At 49.7% G+C, this 5978-nt stretch overlaps 1 non-coding gene across 1 annotated transcript; it reads right to left on the bottom strand.

Moving 5' to 3' along the window:
* Positions 1-3601: 3601 nt before the first annotated feature.
* TRNAA-UGC lies at positions 3602-3673 on the bottom strand. Its single transcript has one exon. It is a non-coding gene; the product is annotated as a tRNA-Ala (tRNA).
* Between the last annotated feature and the right edge of the window lie 2305 nt (positions 3674-5978).

Here is a 5978-nt window from a genome sequence, read left to right as displayed (position 1 = left end):
CCGAGGTAGGTCTCGGTTAGATAAACAATTAAGGCAAGCATTTATACCTTTTGCGACATACACTGAGGAGCAACAACTGCATTTTGTTTGTACATATTCCTTTCTGATAGCTTACTTCTCTCAGCAATTTCTGCTACAATCTGCATTCTATTCTTATCTAACACAAGGTCGAAAACCAGCGTCTCTTACAGTTCTTTTCTGCTCGCCCACGCCCTGCTTAGAAGTCTCCCGTTATTAGCTGTTAGTTAGCCTGGTAAATATCAAGTCCCTGAGAAAACACAGTTATATGAAGCAAAACAAAATCACAAACAGAAATGTCATGAACATGAAACATGAACATGAACATGAACATGAAACTCAACTGCTCCCAGGTGCCGCCGTAAAACCCTTTCCCTGCTGTGATGTTGATGATTTTATGAAAATATGCTAATGAGTGTGAATATAATGTAACTGGAACATGCTTCATGCAAAAGGTCTCTTGTGCAGTATCATTACAAAGCTTATTATCTACTGTGTGTGTTCAGCCTATTTGTATGAACTGATCATTCCTGTATCTGAAGCTAGAAATATGAACTATAACTCTGAGGTCCTGTTGTAATGATGCAAAGTGTGGGCCATTAATAGTGGTTTGGACTCCTGATGGCTCCCATTAACCAGGACAGTTGACTGGAGATGGCTCTGTCCTGCACCATCTGTGAGTCAGGCCAGGAACAATGAAGGCTTGGGGGGGGTCTCACAGGGCATGTGACCATGTCACCTGGTACAGGAATCCATCTTAAACCTGGGGCTTTTCCCCAGGAGAGAGACAAAAGATTCCTGCCTTGTACCAAAGCTGTTTAAGGGGGTGGAACAGAAGAAAGGTGGCTGCAGTCATGAGAAATCCCCTAGCTACCACCTGAGCTGGAACAAGGACTATACCAGGTGAAAAGATTGGGCCCAGACAAGAAATAAGTCTAGTCTGCAAAAGAAGCTTATTGGAAGATCTCTGAGGGTGAGATTTTATCTGTATTGAGTTTCATACTGTATTAGTCTTAGACTTGCATGTTTTTGTTTTATTTTGCTCTATGGAGAATACAAACTCCACAGAGAAGGAAAAGTTAATGCCTTAGAAAAATCTGTGTGTTAGAGTGTCTAGGAACCACTCTCCTATAGCTTCTTTTCTCTGATTTCCTTTAGAAAATCTGAAGCAGGGAGCAGAAAACCATTGTCTTTTCTGAGGTATGAGCTCAGGACCTACTGAGTATGAGACTGACATGCTGCCAACTATGCTAAGAAGGCCCAGGAAAATGTTTAGGCTCAGTGCATATAGGATCCTCCTACAGCAGTGACTGGAGCAGGGAAGGACCTGGAAGAAGCAGAGAGATCCTGGTGCCCACAGACCTGTCCTGGCCTCTTTCTCAGCAGCAAAGAAATCAATTTGCCCTTCCAGTGAACAATCTGCTGGAACTAATGGCAGCACAGGGGGGATGTTTCTAAAGTATGCACCCACCTCTACATTTTAGAACTTACTCTCCTTTTTCTAGTGTAGCACTTTGTATATGAATTAGGCAAAACAAACTACACAGGTAAGAGAAAAAAGGGCTTGAGAGAAAGCTTGAACTCATAACCCCAACAGACGGCCCCTCTGCACTAACCAGTTGCACCCCTGAAGATGTTTTTTAAACACATTTGGGAAGCAGGCAGTTATCAGTCTCTGTGGTTCATACCTTTGCCTGGTAATTGAAAGGCTGCTGGTTCAAACTTAACTCAAGATGCGGCTTTTCAGCGATGAGACTCCAGTACATTTTAACAGGAAGAAAATCTCCTCTATTCTGGCTTTGCCCCATTAGACTCCTTCTGCCCATCTTCTCCCCCTCCCCCAGTCTCTTTCCTTCCCCACTGGGGCCATGCAGAGAGGAGCCCCAGTCAGTCTCTGTCACACAGAGTCTATATCCCATAAAGGGAGGGAGGGGTCTCTCTAAAACATTGATAATGGGGAGGGGAGTGGTGCGTGTTGTTAGGGGGAGACAGGATGGAGAACTAACAGTGGGGCACAGAGATTCCCCCAGATTGGGGAGATCCCCTGCTGCCCCCCATCAGCCAACTGTGAGAAGAACAACTGTGGTGGTGGGGGGGTCTCCACGTGCTGCCCCCACCCCAACTGCCAACTGTGGCAATGGGAGCTGCAGGGGTGGAGTCTGCGGGCAGCAGTGGGCAGAGACGCCCCCGGTCCTCCAGTTTAGGGGCTGCGGGTTGCTTTCGGGAGATGCCCGAGGTAAATGCTGCACCCCTCACCCTCTCCTGCAACACCTGCCCCAGCCCAGACCCCACACCTGCACCCAACCTCCCTCCAAGAGCCTGCCCCCTACACTGCCTCCTTCGCCACAACCCCCTGACTGAGCCCAGACCCTGCACCCAAACCCTCCCAGCGCCCAACCCCTCTCCCTCCCACACCCAAACTCCTTCCTGGAGCCTTAGGCAGGTGGGTGGGGCAGGACTTGGTCCCATTCTGGGCACCACCAAAAATTATACAAACCTGCCACCCCTGTCCAGCCCAACCTTCTGCTGATGCACCTCAGCCCACACCCGTGCAGGGTTTGAAGCTTTCGTTGCTTAAATTCCAGGACACGGAGGGATTTCAGCTCCCCTTTGCCCAGAGGGAACCTTCACCCCACTCCTAACCAGATTCTTGTCCATGGGATCACTGTAGGGGGGCTGGTCCCTCGGTGTCTTTTCTCTCTCTAGGACAGGCCTGGGTGCAATAACTGGGGGCATCTGAGCACCCAGGACCTTCTGTGGGGCTGCCATTCCCCTTCCCCTTCTGTGGTCCCATCTGCCATTGACTCCAGCCTTTTTTCTATCCATCGTCAGCACCATCTCAAGCCAGCAGCACTCGCCTCAAAAAGACAGAGTCCAGTGGCACCTTACAGACTAACAGACGTATTGGAGCATAAGCTTCCATGGGTGAATCCCACTTCGTCAGATGAATGTAGTGGAAATTTGCAGGGGCAGGTATAAGTATGCAGGCAAGAACCAGTCTAGGGATAACGAGGTTAGTTCAATCAGGGAGGATGAGACCCTCTTCTAGCAGCTGAGGTGTGATCACCAAGGGAAGAGAAACTGCTTTTGTAGTTGGCTAGCCAGGCACAGAATTCCCACTGCATTCATCTGACGGAGTGGGGATTCACCCACGAAAGCTCATGCGCCAATACGTCTGTTAGTTTAGAAGGCACCACAGGACTCTGTCGCCTTTTACAGATCCAGACTAACACGGCCACCCCTCTGATACTCAAAAAGACAGTGTCCCCTGCTGGGAGTAAATCACTGACCTCTCTCCTCCCAGAGCACTGACTGCCCTCTGTTTCCTTGCCTCTCAGGCTGTGCAGATGGGACCTTTCCCTCCAGTGCTGGACGATTCGCCCTTTTCATCTACCATTGTCCCAAGCAGCACAGCGGGTGGGAATCTTAAATGTACTGAGGTGACTTAGGAGCAGAACCCCCCCAGACCTTCCATGCAATTGTCACTTGCCCCTCACTGAGCAGGACTGAAACTGGTGCAGGGAGACTGCTGGGCCACATCCCCTCTGGGCATGAGCAAAGCAGCAGGGTGAAAAAATGATCATGAAGATGCTGGGGATTGAACACAGGGCCTCATACACGCAAAGCATGTGCTCAACCACTGAGCTACATCCCCTAGCAGGTTGTGTTTGCTATGGGTTACACTCAGAGCCCTCCTGTTTCCAGAGCATCCAGTGACCTATAAGCTTCACGAGAAGCCCATTCCCCTCTCTGAGGACCAATCCTGCTCTCCTGGAGGTGACTTGTTCATAGTGGTCACTTTTCAGCAGGGCCAGATTCTATGTGTGGGGCAGAGAGAGTGGGTGCCCTGGTCTCAGGGTGCAGAGATACACTCAGCCATCTCCCCTGCATTGGGTTGGGGGTGCGGCAATCCCCTGCTGCAAGGTCATAGTGGGGGATGCTGTGAGCAGCTCAACACCTCACCCTGGTGGCAAAAGTGGTGTGGGAAGCTCCAGGTGTTTCTAGGATCTGCTATTTCCACCTGCCTGTAAACTCTAGCTTTCCCCAGCACATTCACTGCGGTGCAATTGGGTCACTGTTTCCATGGCTGAACAGCAAAGAATGGCGCCCAGTTTCCCTTCTATCGGCAGCAGGATTAGCCTGTGTCGGTGGTTAATGAGGTGGATCTAGTTGTAGATTGTTTTTCGTTCCCCACCTTGACAATTCACACAGTCCCTTTCCCAGGCAGATTCCCAGCACCTCAGTGATCCTGGTAGCAGGGTTGGGTCCTGAGATATTCAGGGTTCTTTTCCCCTCCACCTGGAGTGATCTCAGCTTTTTCCCCATCCCAGACAATCCATGAAATAACAACAGGGGCATAAAGAAAGAGGGGAGGGAACATCTCACGGCCAGGGCTGGATGTGCCCAGAGCCCCCTGCTTGTCCATTGTTTCCATGGAATTTGGCCTCCTGCTTTGCACAAGGGACAGAGAAAGATCTTGCTGTTCCTGTGTCTGTGCAAAGAAAATTGTGCTTCTGTATGAAAGAGAGGTGGGAAATGGGCCCATGATGAGGCAATAGCCTCAGGGTTAAGAGCAAAGGACAATGATGGAAAGGTTCACAATTGACTCAGTAGTTGCATACAAAGGTGCACATTTGGCAGTTACACTGGGAAATTCTTGCTCCTTCTCAAGCTCAGGTTGGCCATCCCGGTCTAGGTGTAGAAGTTACAACATTTAAACTGGAAAGAGGGGCCAATTTCCCCATCATTTCACACCTTTACACCCAAACACGATGACTTTCTGAATGAACCCTCCTCGTTCAGCCAGAAGATCTTGGGGTGGATGTAGGAGTCACTGGGTAAAATTATCTGGACTCTGTTCTGAATCAGGTCATAGAATCATAGAATCTCAGGGTTGGAAGGGACCTCAGGAGGTCATCTAGTCCAACCCCCTGCTCAAAGCAGGACAAAACCCAACTAAATCATCCCAGCCAGGGCTTTGTCAAGCCTGACTTTAAAAACCTCTAAGGAAGGAGATTCCACTACCTCCCTAGGTAACCCATTCCAGTTCTTCACCACCCTACTAGTGAAAAAGTTTTTCCTAATATCCAACCTAAACCTCCCCCTCTGCAACTTGAGACCATTACTCCTTGTTCTATCATCTTCTACCACTGAGAACAGTCTAGATCCAACATCTTGTGAACCCCCTTTCAGGTAGTTGAAAGCAGCGATCAAATCCCCCCTCAGAACAGAGGTACCTAGTGATCTAGTCTGGCTGTAAAATCTATAGATCAACACCATTAATATGAAATTAATCCTCAGAAACGGCTGTTCCCCACCCAGACCCCAGCAAAGGGCTCTCCAGGGAAGGGGGCTGTTGAGGAAGGGAAGAAGGAAGACGTCCTTCTCTCCCTGGAGGAACAGGGCTCTGCGCTTTGGACAGAAAGGAGGGGAAGGAAATGGCCACACGATGGCAGCAGAACCTAAGAAATGAAACACAATAGGCTTATGTCCACACTGCAATGAAACACCCAGAGCTGCCCCATACCAGCTCAGGCTCCCGGGGCTTGGGCTGTGGGATGGAAAATTTGCAGTGTAGACATCTCGGCTCAGGCTCAATACCAGGCTCTGATACCTCATAAGGCTGGGAGGGAGCTTAGCAAGTAAAAAAGGTAGAACGGCAGTGGAGTATTACCCTGGTCTCAATGGCATTTCTCCATCAGTCTGTCTGCTCTGGGGCAGGGACAATAACATGTCCTGCTGCATTCGTTATTTCAAAGGGCGGTTTAGGATTTTCATTCTCACACATGGTGCACGAAGCAGGACTCAACCCTTGGCATAAACTAAACGAGCTGCCCACAGATTCTGGCAGCCACAATGAGGCATTTGGTGTGAGAGCTCAGACCTGCCCTGTCCCACAGGGACGGGGTCATCTGTGAGGGGACTGGGCCACTGACCTACCAACTCCTAACTCCCAAACT

The sequence above is a fragment of the Mauremys mutica genome, unplaced genomic scaffold (genome assembly GCF_020497125.1).
Source record: "Mauremys mutica isolate MM-2020 ecotype Southern unplaced genomic scaffold, ASM2049712v1 000504F_np12_subseq_229234:331340_obj, whole genome shotgun sequence".
Taxonomy (NCBI): Eukaryota; Metazoa; Chordata; order Testudines; family Geoemydidae; genus Mauremys; species Mauremys mutica.
The sequence above is the reverse complement of the archived record's forward strand: the minus strand, read 5'-3'. Positions and strand labels throughout refer to the sequence as shown.